Below are 16,664 nucleotides of genomic sequence, written 5' to 3'. Positions count from 1 at the left end.
AGACTGTGTTCAGCAAAGTGGAGCTGCTGGGGGTACCGTGGGATCAGAGTTAGTAACAGACCTGACACAAGCATGGGAGGTGCTTGGAAAACAGAAGGGGGAAGTGAGAGTGTCTGAAAAATTTTCACTGTCTAGAGTGTCGTGTGTGTGCACGCACCCGTGTGTAGTGGGTGAGAAATTATTCTTTCTTGAGCCAGCGTTAGAAAAGAAACAATGCTAGTGGCACCCCAATAACATTCAATCAAACATTTTTTTTTTGTATTTTTCTGAAGCTGGAAACGGGGAGAGACAGTCAGACAGACTCCCGCATGCGCCCGACCGGGATCCACCCGGCAAGCCCACCAGGGGCGACGCACTGCCCACCAGGGGGCGATGCTCTGCCCCTCCAGGGTGTCGCTCTGCCACAACCAGAGCCACTCTAGCGCCTGGGGCAGAGGCCAAGGAGCCATCCCCAGCACCCGGGCCATCCTCGCTCCAATGGAGCCTTGGCTGCGGGAGGGGAAGAGAGAGACAGAGAGGAAGGAGGGGGGGTGGAGAAGCAAATGGGCACTTCTCCTATGTGCCCTGGCCGGGAATCGAACCCGGGTCCCCCGCACGCCAGGCCGACGCTCTACTGCTGAGCCAACCGGCCAGGGCCCAATCAAACATTTTTTAAAAGAAGGAGGAGCAATGGGATGGAAAGTCACTGAGAATCTTTCCCAAAATGCCATGGATGACCTGCAATGTGCCAGAACCCTTCATGTCATAGCTTTCTCGGGGTGCAGGTTGCATGGTGGCTGACTGTCTCTGGGAGTGGTTAGTTCCCCCAGTCTAATCAAGTCTGGGGGTCCAAGGGGACATTGCATGAACTTAGGCCCTGAGAGGTCCCAAGCCCTAGAAGCATGCCAGTTGTATGATATGGATTGTTCCTCCATAAATAAGGGAGCATGCCCTTGGGGAACGGGGAAATCCCTGTATGTGGTCAGTGAGGCAAACTAGATTATAATGATTAAGCATAAGTGGAAAAGGTGAGATTATTCTTAAAGTTGGCCCAGTCATTCTTGCTGCCAATCAAAACTCATTTCTACCACAAAAAATAAAACAAAACAAAAAAATCCCTGCACACATATGTTGATAGCGCCTCTGTTTGTTACTGCCAAAACCTGAAAGCGACCAAGATGTCCTTCTACAAGTGAATGGATAAACAATGTGGCACATCCAGACAGTGAAATATTGTTCAGCCATAAATAAAAATGAGCTATCAAGCCACAAAAAGACGTGGAGGAACTTTAAATATATCCTGCTAAGTGACAGAACCCAATCTGAAAAGGGTCCCTATTGTATGGCTCCAACTCTATGACATTCTAGAAAAAGAAAAACTACAGAAGTAGTAAAAGGATCAGTGGTGGTCAGGAGTTTCGGCGGGTGGAAGGGTTGAACAGGCAGAGCACAGAGGGTATTCAGAGCGGTGAAACTGTATGTTGGATATGTATCACTATATAGTTATCAAACCATAGACTGTATAGCACCAAGAGTAAACCCTAATATTAGATATGGACTTTAGTTGATAATAATGCATCAATGTTGGCTTATCAATTGTAATAAATGTACCATACTAATGCAAGATGTTAATTAATAATAGGGGAAATTGTGAGGTAGGGAGTTTCAGGGGTATATAAGATTTCTCTTTACTTCCCACTCATTTTTCTCTGAACCTAAAACTGCTCTAAAAAAAATAAACTTCATTTTTTAAACCACTTTTTAAAATTCTAGATGTTTCTCTGTAAATGATGCTCTCATTGATTTAGTTAAGAAGCTTTCTATATCTCAAAGAATGTATATCCATATCTCAACTACCTTGAAGTAGTTCCATTGAGGGTGTTAGAAATGCACCCTTTAATAGAAAAAAAGGTTGAATTTGGAGAGAGTCTATGAATCTATTTTAGTCACAACTCTAGTTTCCTCACTGAAGATGCATGTGGCTTTGAGTGGTATAGTGTATAGGTCAACTGCCCAAATCTTTCTTTATTTCTCAGCTATAAAAAGTAGATAAAAAGAGGCCCTGGCCGGTTCGCTCAGTGGTAGAGCGTCGGCCTGGCGTGCAGGAGTCCCGGGTTCGATTCCCGGCCAGGGCACACAGGAGAAGCGCCCATCTGCTTCTCCACCCCTCCCCCTCTCCTTCCTCTCTGTCTCTCTCTTCCCCTCCCGCAGCCGAGGCTCCATTGGAGCAAAGATGGCCCGGGCGCTGGGGATGGCTCCTTGGCCTCTCTCCCAGGCGCTAGAGTGGCTCTGGTCGCAACAGAGCGACGCCAGGGAGGGGCAGAGCATCGCCCCTGGTGGGCAGAGCGTCACCCCCTGGTGGGCGTGCCGGGTGGATCCCGGTCGGGCGCATGCGGGAGTCTGTCTGACTGTCTCTCCCCATTTCTAGCTTAAAAAAATACAAAAAAAAAAAAAAAAGTAGATAAAAAGAGCAATATCCACAGGCTGCAGTAAGGATTAAATATAGAATGTCTAGCACATAGCAAACCCTCAGCCGATGCCTGCTGGACATTACGCAAGCTGCTGAATCTCAATTCTTTAACCGGTAAAGTGGGGGGCTTGTACTTGGGGGCTGCTAAGGTTCCTTCCTGGCCAGGCATGCTAGGTTTCTGTCATTCTGCAGCTGAAGAACAAAGCGTGGCTGAAAGAAGTCAACACATTGAAATGAGGTGTCGTGAAAAGCACTCAAGGGGGAAAAAAAGGGAAGGGTGGACCTTCCCTGATAGCTGGTTCCTGGTTAAGCCAGTGTGTCCCATACTTTGAGTCCTCCAATCTTCCAGATGCACGTGCCATCGTCTCTCTGGGCCGAAGAGGAACTGGAAACTCCTCCACTCACCCCGAGGGCGGTCAGGGATGGTCTGAACGTGGGTCTGTCTGACCACAGCCCCTGTTCTCTCCTCTACTTCGTGCTACTCTTACCCACTCCCCCCACCCTTATATTCCACTTGGGATGAGAGAGGCATGGAAACACTGGAATTAATTTAACAATATGATGTTACTGCCAAAGGAGATTTTTTTTTCTACCAGAACAGAACATAATAAATCGTGTTAATGAATGAGAGAAATCCCAGAGGTAAACAGAGATACAAATATACAAAAAGGTTCACAGCCACAGTGACGTACCAGCAAGACAGCAAGCACTGAATGAGTCTCTTATGTCTTTTTTTTTTTTTGAGGAGTGTTTTCTGAGAACCTCTCACCCCCAATTTCCTGCTGATCCAGCAGTCCCAGCCCTAGAGCTAAGAGGAAGCCAATTTTCCTGAGCTCTAATGGTGAGACACATCTCCTTCTGTGTGCCCCTCATTTCCCTTGTCCTCTCTGGTTTTCACCGCCCCCCCCCCATGGCTCCCTGCAGCCCGAGGGAGACTTGAAATTGCAATCCTCGTACATTCAAGTGCCAGATTATCCTTCTTAAAGGGAATCATCCATTGTTAAAATCTCCAGATAATCCCCAAACCACATTTGCACCATTTAAAAATAAATAAATACTGCTTTCCCAGAGAGTCCAAGCTTTAAATGGAAAGAACGAGAACGTTGAAGGTTTAAATGTCAAATCTCAGCCAAGAATCCAGCCAAACATAGTGCTTGGGCCCAAGGATGTCCCTGCTCTCCTTCCCTCATTCCCCACTGGCTCCTGACTCCCAATACCATTTCTCTTCCCACAGTCGTGGGCCTGTGCATACAGCCCCAGAAGCAAAAAGGCCACTTGTGGGCCGGAGGGCGTCTGGACAGGGGCAGCGGGCTCGTGCAGTCCAGGGCAGAGAGCCCAGGGCAGAGCACAGGTGGGTGCCTCAGAGGTTTGCATCTTGACCATTGGTTTGGCTCTAAGAGCTGCCTGGGGAAATCACCCAGCACAATGACTGCAGGGCACAGTAGGAAGAAGCAACAGAAAAGAGTCAGAGCAGTTTCTAGAGCAAATGTGCCCTTGAGGGCCCTAAACACTGAGTAGGGAGCGTGGGATGGTGGCAGAGCCCCTCTTCCCAGGATCCCACTTTAACATGGTGGCCCAGCTAAAGCCGAAGCACCTAGCAGCTGCCTCATATCTTTTGTGGAAGAGTTACCTGCCCTCTGCTTCCCCTCCTTATTTCTGCTAAGCTCCTTATTACGTGCCTCTGTATAATCTTCACACACTCTCTCAGCAAGAGGTTTTAGTTGTTTGAGGACAAGTTTATCCTTAACATTTCCCTTGCCGCTATGACGTAGTAATGCCCTTCGCCATAAGATGTGATCTGACTCTGATTGAACCGCCTCCTGACATCCTGCTGTCATAGATGTGGGCATTGTCAGAAGAGCCCTCAAGAGCTCCCTCTCTTGGGGAACATGTTAAGGACACTACTCATTTATGGATTCTTGCTGTATTGGCCAAGAGTTTGCTTAAAGGCTTTTAATCACTGTAAAAAAAATAGAGGACTAGATGAAGAAGATGGGGCACATATACACCATGGTATATTATTCAGCTAGGAGAAATGGTGACATTGGATCACTTATAGCGGAATGGTGGAGTCTTGGTAGCATTGTGCGGAGTGAAATAAGCGAATCAGAAAAAAACAGGAACTGCAGGATTCCATACATTAGTGGGACATAAAAGCGAGACTGAGAGGCATGAACAGGAGTGTGGTGGCTATGGGGAGTGGGGGGAGGGAAGGAGGGAGAGGGGGAGGGGAGGGGGAGGGGTACAGAGAGAACTGGATGGAGGGTGGCAGAGGACGATCTCTCTTTGGGTGATGGGTATGCAACATAACTAAATGACAAGATAACCTGGAAATGTTTTCTTTGAATGTATGTACCCTGATTTATTGATGTCACCCCATTAAAATAAAAATTTATTTATATATATAAAAAAATAAAAATAAAAAAAAATAAAACCGAGGCTCAAGTTTAGTTACTCTGAGTAGCCAGCCGAGACAGAAGCCTGACCTGGACACAGCCACTCTGATTCCCACCAAAAGCTCCCTCTCGCGCTTTACTGCCTCCCATTATTACATACGATCTAAGTTACCACTTTCAAAAAAAAAAAAAAAAAAAAAAAAGAGCTCCCTCTAGAGGACCACCATCTGTGGCAGATACAGCAAAGGGCCTGCCAATCCTTGGCCCAGCCCCTGAAAGTGATCAAAATTGATATTTCATCCAGAAATCAATTACTATCTATTCATCATTTACTCACCCAGTTACTATTTTTCAAACACACACACACACACACACACACACACACACACACACACACACACATTTGTTATATAAAATACGAAATCATTTCCAGACATTGCTGACTTTTTATGAATATTTTGTCATAGCTATTTTTTCCTAAATAGGTAAATATTAGAAGTGCTGGTCAAGAAATATTTTTACATTAAAAAAAAATTCATCATATTAGAAAAGGTTGGAACCACGGAGTCATGCACCAAATGCTAAAGCAGGGGTCCCCAAACTACGGCCCGCGGGCCGCATGCGGCCCCCTGAGGCCATTTATCCGGCCCCCGCCGCACTTCTGGAAGGGGCACCTCTTTCATTGGTGGTCAGTGAGAGGAGCATAGTTCCCATTGAAATACTGGTCAGTTTGTTCATTTAAATTTACTTGTTCTTTATTTTACATATTGTATTTGTTCCCGTTTTGTTTTTTTATTTTAAAATAAGATATGTGCAGTGTGCATAGGGATTTGTTCATAGTTTTTTTTATAGTCCGGCCCTCCAACGGTCTGAGGGACAGTGAACTGGCCCCCTGTGTAAAAAGTTTGGGGACCCCTGTGCTAAAGTCTCCCCCGAGTCAGTCAGGCAACATACTGCTAACTGGAGCAGAGGGAGTTCCTTTGAACAGATATTTTCTGAGCCTGCCAAAAATGAGTTTCTGAAGTCGCAAAAGCCTAGGGCAAAGTTTAAATGCTACTGATGCAACTATCACCTTGACCTATTTACTAGGAGCTGCAACCATATACAATCTGGAAATGTGATTTAAACAAGTGGTTCTATTTTAGCTTACAATACACAACAGGCTCAGTTTCAGCCCTCCCTTGTCCCCAATGCAGATTATTCAAAGTCCCTTTGTCACATGGCTAGGAGGAGGAGACCACCAAGTTTCATGACAGTTCCTGGCATTAACAGAAGGAATAGGGCTCCTCTCCCTCCTTGACCTAATTCACTAACTACCTTCATTGCCACAGACCCTGGAGAGGGAGCCATTTGACATAGTGAGTCTCATTTAAATAAATGGACATTGCTTGATTGCCCTGGTAATTACTTACCTTACTACATGTTTCATAATCCAAGAGGCACCTACCAGGTTAACTAATAACTACCCAAATTCTAACAAGACTTCATATTTTATGGTGACATTTCTATTCAGGGCAAAAATAAAATACACATTAAACTGAAATGTAATGTAGTGATTCCTATCCAAAAAGCTGAGATGTGGAAAGAGACAGCCATGGCTTGGCAATTTTATTTGTCGAGTATCCACAACAAACAGAGCCAAAGATTAAATTGCTTAAACAAAAATCAAGGCAAGCTTGCCAACCTCCTCATCCACCTTTACCGACTAGACCAACATTCATGAATTACTAAATGCTGAAAACAGCGCTATGCTTCTTATCCGTTATTGCATTCAATGCCCCCTAACAGGTAGATGCGACTCTCACTGCTGTTTAGCAGTAAGGATATTAAGCCTCCCAGGCTATGTAAGAAAACTCAGGTAAAATAGAGAGTGTGCAGCAAAGCTGGACGCAAACTGAGATTTTTCTGACTCCAAAGTCCATGCGTTTTCCACTATGCTACCTTATCTCTCAAGAGAAACAGGCTATTTCTTTGCTTAGGAGCCCTCACAGCCTGGGAGGGGTGTGTAGCCGCTAGTAAAACAGACTGGGAGATACTTAGAATGCTTAAAAAAAGGATGGCACCAAAAATTCAAACTCTCACCTTCACATAAGACACCCAGCCTAAGGTTTTTAATCTACATTCCCTCAACCAGCCCTGCCAGCAAAGAGATTTCAAAATCCCAACATGAGCAGACATGTCCCACTGACTCATATGTGTAACATTCTTTAAAAATGAGCAGTGAGCCGCCGATACAGAGCTCCGAGTACAGATGTCCTGTCGACAGCCCTGAGGTCTCCTGCTGGAGGCTGTCAGTGGCGAGCTCTGGGGGAATGGGCATCATGCAAGATGAAGCAGTGTCCCAGTGCGGTGAGCTGCCTTCAGCCCCGCAGCACCCACAAGAGTGGGGATTAAAGCCTGACCAGGCGGTGGCGCAGTAGATAGAGCGTTGGACTGGGATGCAGAGGACCCGAGTTCGAGACCCCAAGGTCGCCAGCTTGAGTGAGGGCTCATCAGGTTTGAGGAAAGGCCCACCAGCTTGAACCCAAGGTTGCTGGCTCCAGCAAGGGGTTACTCGGTCTGCCGAAGGCCCGTGGTCAAGGCACATATGAGAAAGCAATCAATGAACAACTAAGGGGTTGCAACGCGCAATGAAAAACTAATGATTGATGCTTCTCATCTCTCTCCATTCCTGTCTGTCTGTCCCTGTCTATCCCTCTCTCTGACTCACTCTCTGTCTCTGTAAAAAAATAAATAAATAAATAAAAATAAATTTTAAAAAAAGAGTGGGGATTAGAAACCGCAAATGCTGTGTGCTGACAGTGCTGTTAGGAGCACTGCTAACCCAAACCAGCAGCAATGCCACCTATCCTCACGGTGACTTTGGAGCCGTTTCAGAACTGAACAGTGGGAAGAAGGCCCAGTGGGGTTGTGCACAACTCAAATAAAGCTGCAGAGAGATTTATTTTGCTTTTGATGTAAGCATTTTTCCCAACTGAAGAATTATAGTGTTGGTATGAATGTGCATTAAAAGAACAGAAGCCGAGTTGTGTTCCAAGGGACTTGTATTGTCTAAACAGGCAGCCAATGACATGGTTTACTTCCCTGGAAGAATCAGCGCTCATTTTCAGAGTGACCTTGTAGTTTAAACTCTTTAAATTGAGAACACAATGAACAAGCTTCTCCACTGAATTCATAAGTAACTGAAACACAGCAGCACTGAGCCACTATTTGGGTAATTGTTTTGCCTGCTGAAATCTGGGTTGATCATTAGTTGTGTATCAGTCTTTTTAAGCTGCTAATATCTGCAAACAGGTCTTTCTAGACAGGTTCAAGAGGCCTTGATTCAATAGAACCGACAGGTCACAGATCATTCACTGCATCTCTCAACACAGAACTTTGACAAGGAGGTCAGGAGGTCCCTATATGCCCCACAGACACCTGGCCAAATGGATTGTTTCAAAGCAAGGTGAGTGGGACCTGAAAGTAGCCGCGGACCTAGTCACCAGCTACCCTAGCCTCTTAAAGTTCCTACTCAGCCCTGAAACTCTGCCCTGGAAATTTGTACTGTTCTTTGTAGGAGTTCGCAGAGCCATAGAATACTATGACTCCAATCTCTGATCAACTGGCTCAAAAAGTTCATCTTATGGAGAAAAAAAGGAAGGTCCAGAGAGGTTAAGTAGCTTGGACTCCATGGCCCAGTCTCACATCTGAACATGGGTTGCATCTAAAACAACGGTTTTCAGACTTTCGAGCACATCAGAATCCTCAGGAGGCCTTGTTAAAACACAAATTATTGGGCTCACCACTGGAATTACAGATTTAGTTTTTGGTTTTTTCGGGGGGGGGGGGTAGAATTTCATTTCTAACAAGCTCCTGAAGTCCAGGGCCCACACTGACCCTGACCTAAGCTCTGAAATAAAGAAGAAGAAATCGTTCCTCTGACTCCAAAGGCACAAAACATTCATCTAAAAATACCAAATAAAACAGTTTGTTCCTGTTTCCCAGTTTGTCCTGAGCCAAGTAAGCTAGGTGGAATTATCTTCTAGAATGCACATTTTGGAGACAATGGAATGTCAGGGGAAAAGGCTTCTCTGCCCGTTCTGCTGAATCACAGGGAGTTGTGAGTTTCAGTCTCAAATCAAAGATGAAGGAATAAGCCCTCAGGCAAATACAGAAGCCAGACAGAAGCCCACGGAGAATAGCCCAGGCCAGTGGGCAGAAAAACAAAGGCACTGGTCAGGGGGTGAACAAGCAGCATCGGAGTGCAGACTCGGGCTGGTTTAGTCTGACACGACGTGTGTACCCGAGAACGTAGGGAAATGGCCATTAGACTGCTGAGCTGGGATCAGACACCCCAAACGTGTGTGGAGGACAACACAGGGGCTCACTCACTGAGAAAAAGCACAACTGGGCTGCTATTCCATGGAGGTGACTCTTCCACTCATTTATGAAATCACTCAGGAAATATTTATTGGGGCATTCCTCTGTACAAGGCCACTCACTAGGGACTGAGGATGCAAAGAGTCAGATGGCATCACCTCCATTCTCAGAGCTCTATAAACTGCTCCAGGAAAGACAAATTCTGAGTCCAAGCCACTCTGATGAACAGCATAGATGTGTAAGGGGCAGGGCAGGAGCTGGGGGGAGATACAAAGCTCTTCCAAAAAGAGAGGGTCGCTTCTGCCTGGGAAGTTGCTCTCTTTTCTCACCAACTAAATGTTAGTTTATCCCAGAGTTCTATCCTCAGACTTGTTGCTAACGTCCGTTGGCGACCTCCAAATGCTCGAATCCAACTGGCACACTCGTGACCTGGAATCCGCACCTCCAGCCTGGTTTCTCCCAGCTCCATCCTTTCCAACTGCCGGCCGACAGGACACCTGGATACTATGTTTACTTTTGCTCATATTTCTCACTGTAAAAGTGAATTATTTTCTCATTTGGCAGCCTCCCAACCTGAAATGCTCAACTTCCTTCTCATTCACTTTCCACTCCTGACATCACCACGCTCTCATTTCTGCCTCCCAAACTGACTCTCACCTGGCCTCTTCTCTCTGTGACCACTGCCTTCATCATCACTTCGTTGGGTTAGTGAAACTCCTTCCTCTCTGAAACCTCTACCTAATCCTCACCCCTCCACAGGACGTTGTCTTTCACACCCTACAAAGCTTTGTTAGAGGTAGGAAGGAGAATGGCTGAGGAAGCAGTAAGGGCTCAGGGGTGGCATGTCACAGGGTCTCTCCAAAATTCAGCTGCTGTTTGAAGGACCATAGCAATAAATGAAGATGGTGTCAAACCAATTCTTGGCCATCTCTGAATGTCAGGTAGAGGACATTAGACTTTATTTGACTGGCCATGGAGAGGGAGGGAAAGCTTTTAAGAGAGATGTGAGGTAATCAGAGGTATGCATTAAGAAGATTACTTTGGCAGTAGCTTATTAAAAAGATTATATGGAAAAAAAGATTAACAATAAGGGGACCAGCTAGGACATACTTGCAAAAGGTTACATAATTAGAGCCGAAGGTTTGAATTTAGTTGGTAGCTGTGGAAACAAGAAAATAAGAAATGGGGAAAATGCTTTAGAAATAGAATTTATATTATTTTTTAAGTAACAGAATTATCTTAATCATGCCCTCAGAAAAATTAATTTAATTCTTGTGTAACCCTCATTATAGCTTGAATATTCTTATATCCATATTCATACCTTACTGACTCCTTGTTCCATTTCTTACTTGTTCTTAAAGACCTAATTGAAATATTTAACTTTCATTAAATATTTAGACTATAATAAATAGTCTAAAGTGAACTATTTATTCCTACCCCTCCTTCTACTTTCATCTCCCTATTCAAAAAAAGTTCAGTATTTCTTTCGGGTTACCCACCTATTTCCTATCTTCTTCTTTGAACTTGATCTTAGTTTGTCTCCTAAGATTATTTACTAGGTACTCGTGATTGTACTTTCAGCGGTTTTCTCCCCACCTCTTTGCTCCCATTATGCTTGAAAATTAATTCAAGTCACTCTAGTTGACACCTACCTCCCAACTTCGACTATAATTCCACCTCTCTTGTCTCTATCACTGTTCAAGAGCAGTTGACCTTGCCCCTTCTCTTTCATCATGCATAGCAGTGATGACGTTCCTCTGGCATCCACCTGGTTATCACTGCCTGTTGCAGCTGATTGTCACTTCTAAACCAGCAACACCACACTAGCCCGTTGCTATTGCCGACATTGTAAGAGAGGCATTTGCTGAGGTCACTGTCTCCAGGTGGAGTCCAGCTGACCCTCACCCTAGGGATGTGCTCTAGATGAATTCGCCAATTCACATGGGCTGACCAGTGTCCAAAGTCAACCGTGGAGACTCAGAACCATCGTTTCATCTAAAATCTCAGAGATGGACTCTCAGGAACCAAGCTCCAAACACTGAAATATAAATACAAATTTCAGTGTGGTAAAGAATTCCTTAAGAAATCCAATAGTCTCTCACAGTTCAGAGTAACTCACAGGTTCTCTGTCTTCACAGGAAGTCTTTGCAGCTCTCTTTCCTACTTCAGAGAAAGTCCTGTCCATAGGACTATAAATCTGGAATCCAAACAGCCAACTCTATAACTTCCTTTTTAACTCCTTCCACTGCGACCCAGTCTCAGGAATGGCTGCTGTTATCTTTCTTTACGTATGCTAATAGATTCCATTACATGACCGCCAATCTGTGCTGGTTTAGAATCTATCTCTTTGCCCAGGTTCTTAACTTCATTGTGCACAAAATTAAATACAGAGGATTACAAAGATAATCACATTGAAATGACAGCTACTAAAACATTTCTCAAATTGTGGTAGAGTAATATATGTACATCCTTATTATAAAATCTAGCACCGGGTCGAATAACTGCCATAATTTCAAAGTAGCAATGAGCCATGAACTCCCATCTCAAACCCACTGTGAAGCCCCGTCCCAGGACTCCTGACTGGTGGTCAGTGAGCTTTCACATGGACACCCTAGTGGCAGTGGGTTCCCCCACCTCGTGAGACAGAGTACGCGTGAGTAGTAGCCATGACTTGCCAGAAAGGTGGATGTTCTTACTTATAGGAAAACACAAGCTTCTCAGAAGAGCATTAAAGAGCCGGCATGACCTCACTCCAGACTGTGTTTTGGCTCATCTGATACCCTAGACCCCTGGTCGGCAAACCGCGGCTCACGAGCCACATGTGGCTCTTTGGCCCCTTGAGTGTGGCTCTTCCACAAAACACCACATGCGGGCGCTACCTCGATAAGGAATGTACCTACCTATACAGTTGAAGTTTAAAAATTTGGCTCTCAAAAGAAATTTCAATCGTTGTACTGTTGATATTTGCTCTTTTGACTAACGAGTTTGCCGACCACTGCCCTAGACACTGCTCCACTCTGTTCTCAGGCCACGTTTGGTGCTCTTCCACCATCCTCCCTCTGGGTCTCACAGTCTGTCAGGACAGATCATCCTGTCCTAACAGCTTACTGCCCAGAGCAGCTCCCTTCTTCCTTCACTGAGGAGGTTCCAAACACCAAATAAAATCAACAATAGCAACAGGAGGCAGGGCCCTGGGCAGTCCCCCAGATCTGCCTCTTGCTTAACAGTGCGGGACAGACCCAGGGACACCCCTTCTTCCAGCCTCCAACCACCCTCCAACCTCTTTTCCAGTCACCCTTTCAGAACATCTCAGCCACACCAGCCTCCAACACCAACCAACACTGGTTTTTTACCCTAACTCCTCATTGCCGATCAACCATGAGCTCCCAAACTCGTCAGAATTATTATCCCACTGAGGTGGAAGCTGCTGTCAACTGCCCCGTGAGCTTGCATCTGTGGGCCTCCCACACCTACCTCTCTCTGGGCTTCCATTTCCACCATGACGATGTGGCTCTGGGGGGCATGGGCCACTTCTTCTATGAGTTGACTAAAGAGAAGCACCAGGGTACCATGTGTCTCTTGCAGATACAGAAGCAGAAAGGTGGCTGCATTCTCTTCCAGGATGCGCCGAAGCCTTCCCAAGATGGGTGGGGTAAAACTCGGGACACCATGGAAGCTGCCATAGCCGTGGAGAAGAGCCTGAACCAGCGCCTTTGATCTGCAGGCCCCGGCTTCTACCCACACAGACTCTCAGCTTTGTGACTTCTGGGAGAACCACCTCCTGGATGAGCAGGTGAAACTCATTAAGAAGATGGGCCACACCTGATCAACCTCTAAAGCAGGGGTCGGGAACCTATGGCTCCTGAGCCAGATGTGGCTCTTTTGATGCCTGCATCTGGCTCGCAGACAAATCTTTAATAAAAAAAATAATAATGTTAAAAATATAAAACATTCTCATGTATTACAATCCATTCATTTCCTACTGCTCATGTTCATGGTTGTGGGTGGCTGGAGCCAATCACAGCTGTCCTCTGGTGTGGACAAGTCCTGCCGGGGGTGAGGATGATGGAGACGTAAATCCTGACTCTGGAGACCAGGTTCAGTGACGCAGATCCACTTTATCCAGGAAGTAAGCTAGCTTATATACATGGGTTCAGCCTATAGGGTGTTACAGCGTGTCCTTAGCCAATGGCTGAAAAGATCAGGGAGCTGCGTGGTTGGCGCTAAGTCACTTCCTTATTGCGGGTGAGCTCCCTTCCTGGGTGTGCCCAGGAGGGTTCTGGGAGCTGGAGTATTCTCACAGCATTGCATCAGCTAGGAATGTGCTCCGCTCTCCACCCACACTCCGGGACAACACCAAATTTTTATTGGATAATGTGTAATGTACACGGGTCATTGTATGGGTCTCACAGAATTACATTTTAAAATATGTGGCGTTCATGGCTCTCAGCCAAAGAGGTTCCCGGCTCCTGCTCTAAAGGCTAGCCAGCCCTCAGGCTGGGCTGGGCAAGTATCTCTTCAAAAGGCTCAGCCTCAAGCACGACTAGGAGCCTTTGGAGCCCAGAGGTCTTTGAGGGGCCCCTCTGCACTCCTCTGGTATCTGGCTTTTGCCTGAGCCTCTCCCTAAAACCACTAGGCACTTTTTTAACCACCCTGGAGCCCTCTCCCATGCATTGAACCAAATGAAAACCATAAAGCTTTTTGAAGAAAAATAAAAAGTAGCAACAACAAATATCATAAGTAAACACTTTTATCTGGGCTTCGGAGTGACATGGCTGAAACTCCCAATCCATGTGAAACAAATGGGATTATGTAGGGGTGGTCCCCTCTGCCCTTGGAGTTACCAGGTGGTGGGGCTGTGAAAACTGGATTCCCTGGCTCATCACCTTCAAAGAGAACAGCCTCTCCATTTCGCCTAAGTACTATTAGATATCTCATCCTTCTTACATGTGGGGAAGCAAAACATCTGGAACCCTGTAGGGCAGGGGTCCCCAAACTACGGCCCGTGGGCCACATGCGGCCCCCTGAGTCCATTTATCCGGCCCCCGTTGCACTTCCGGAAGGGGCACCTCTTTCATTGATGGTCAGTGAGAGGAGCATAGTTCCCATTGAAATACTGGTCAGTTTGTTCATTTAAATTTACTTGTTCTTTATTTTAAATATTGTATTTGCTCCCATTTTGTTTTTTTACTTTAAAATAAGATTTGTGCAGTGTGCATAGGGATTTGTTCATAGTTTTTTTTATAGTCTGGCCCTCCAACGGTCTGAGGGACAGTGAACTGGCCCCCTGTGTAAAAAGTTTGGGGACCCCTGCTGTAGGGTCCAGTTTCCATCAGACCTCGGGCTCTAGAATTTCTCTTACCCCTACTAACCTGTTTGCTGTAGTGTCTTGATTACTCTCTCTTTAATTCATGCCTGGCCTTAACCTCTCTTCCTAGCCTTTTAAAACTGATATTCCTGTAGGATTCTATGTTTGGTTCCTAACCCTGGGTTTTGAATTTTCCTTTATTTGATGTACCACAGTAAGCACACCACTAACCTCTCCTCCCACCCCATTCAGCTGAGGCTCTCAAATGCCTCACTTAAAGAAATTTCAGACACGGGGCCTTTTCTCCTATCTAGAGTATATTTATCCTTGGTGAGCAAGCTCAATCTTACCTCCTTACAGAAGTTTCCATGAGTCCAAAAGTGACTTCCTTCCCTCCTTCTCTGAATTAGTATCCTTTTTTTGTTTGTTTGTTTGTTTGTTTTTTGTATTTTTCTGAAGCTGGAAACAGGGAGAGACAGACTCCCACATGTGCCCCACAGGGATCCACCCGGCACGCCCACCAGGGGCGACGCTCTGCCCACCAGGGGGCGATGCTCTGCCCCTCCGGGGCGTCGCTCTGTCACAACCAGAGCCACTCCAGCACCTGGGGCAGAGGCCAAGGAGCCATCCCAAGCGCCCGGGCCGTCTTTGCTCCAATGGAGCCTTGGCTGCGGGAGGGGAAGAGAGAGACAGAGAGGAAGGAGAGAGGGAGGGGTGGAGAAGAAGATGGGCGCTTCTCTTGTGTGCCCTGGCAGGGAATCGAACCCGGGACTTCTGCACGCCAGGCCGACGCTCTACCACTGAGCCAACCGGCCAGGGCCTAGTATCCATTTTAACTGTTTCCCACTGAATGGGAGAATATGTTTTAATAATTAAATTGTAAGGAACTTTAATACCTATGTTTCTTGATATCTCCCATGGCGATGGCTAACGTATTAGCTTACATTTGAAAGATGCCCAACAGTTGCTTGTTTTTTATTCAGTTGATAAATTTAAAATATCCCTTTATGAGTCATATTTCTGAGTTAAATGATATATAGAAATGCCCCAAATATGGATCCTGAACCATAGATCCTCAATGATGGTTCTCAGCTGATTCTAAAAGAGATATAGGTATAGAGATAAAATAAATCAAGTAACTTTTCTCCCACTCTAACTGGTACAATGAACCCAAACCCCAGACCAGTCTCCCAGTAAACAGAACTAAGCTATGAAGCAATCACAGGATGTGTTTAGAGAGGAACACAGTCTGTTCCATATCACCTTTCCATCAGGCCCTATCTTGGTTCGGGTCCATCCTTCACAGCTCATGGTCACATAGGCCCATCCAAGTGGGACATGCAACTTCAGACCTGTTTTGCCATACAACTTGCATGACAGTGGCAGAGAGAAACGGACAAAAACCCAAAGAAAACCTGCCAATGAGGTAAGAGTCTTGAATCTCCTCTTCTGTCTGTATTTCTCCTCCTCATAAGTGAGTGAGGTGGGGTTGGGTGAGCTTTGTGTGACTCTAGAAGCAAAACTCTAACATCATCTAATGGCTAGTTCTAGATAAAAGTCCTTACCACACTTGTGATGGCTGAGACAGATATTAATTCAGACCAAAGCATGGATCTACTGACTTGGAATTGTCTGTGCTACTGATGTAAGGCAAATTGAAGTCTCCCAGGAAGAGATAAGGTGGGTTCTAAGCTGAGGCAGAGCCGAGGTGGCTGCTCTTGATTATAAAGTCACCAAATATGGCAGCATGTAGGAAAAAGTTGTGAAAGATTTTTTTTCTTCTTTTTTTAGTGCGAGAGAGAGAAAGAGGGAGAGAGAGAGAAACAGACAGGAAGAGAGAGTTGAGAAGCATCAATTTTTTGCTGTGATGCCTTAGTTGTTCATTGATTGCTTTCTCATATATGCCTTGACTAGGGGGGCTCCAGCCTATCCAGTGACCCCTTGCTCAAGCCAGCAACCTTGAAGTCAAGTCAGCGACCTTGGGCTTCAAGCCAGTGACCATTGTGTCATATCTATGATCCCTTGCTCAAGCCAGCAACCCAGCGCTCAAGCTGGTAAGCCCACGCTCAAGCTAGATGAGCCCATGCTCAGGCCAGTGACCTTGGGGTTTCAAACGTGGGTCCTCAGCATCCCAAACCAATGCTCTATC

At 45.9% G+C, this 16,664-nt stretch overlaps 1 pseudogene; it reads left to right on the top strand.

The window, feature by feature from the left end:
- Nucleotides 1-12,585: 12,585 nt before the first annotated feature.
- On the top strand, nucleotides 12,586-13,754 carry LOC136315543 (ferritin light chain-like; annotated as a pseudogene).
- The last annotated feature ends 2,910 nt before the right edge of the window (nucleotides 13,755-16,664 follow it).

The sequence above is a fragment of the Saccopteryx bilineata genome, chromosome 11 (assembly GCF_036850765.1).
Source record: "Saccopteryx bilineata isolate mSacBil1 chromosome 11, mSacBil1_pri_phased_curated, whole genome shotgun sequence".
Taxonomy (NCBI): Eukaryota; Metazoa; Chordata; class Mammalia; order Chiroptera; family Emballonuridae; genus Saccopteryx; species Saccopteryx bilineata.
Note: the sequence above shows the minus strand (reverse complement) of the source record. Positions and strands in the feature narration are given on the sequence as shown.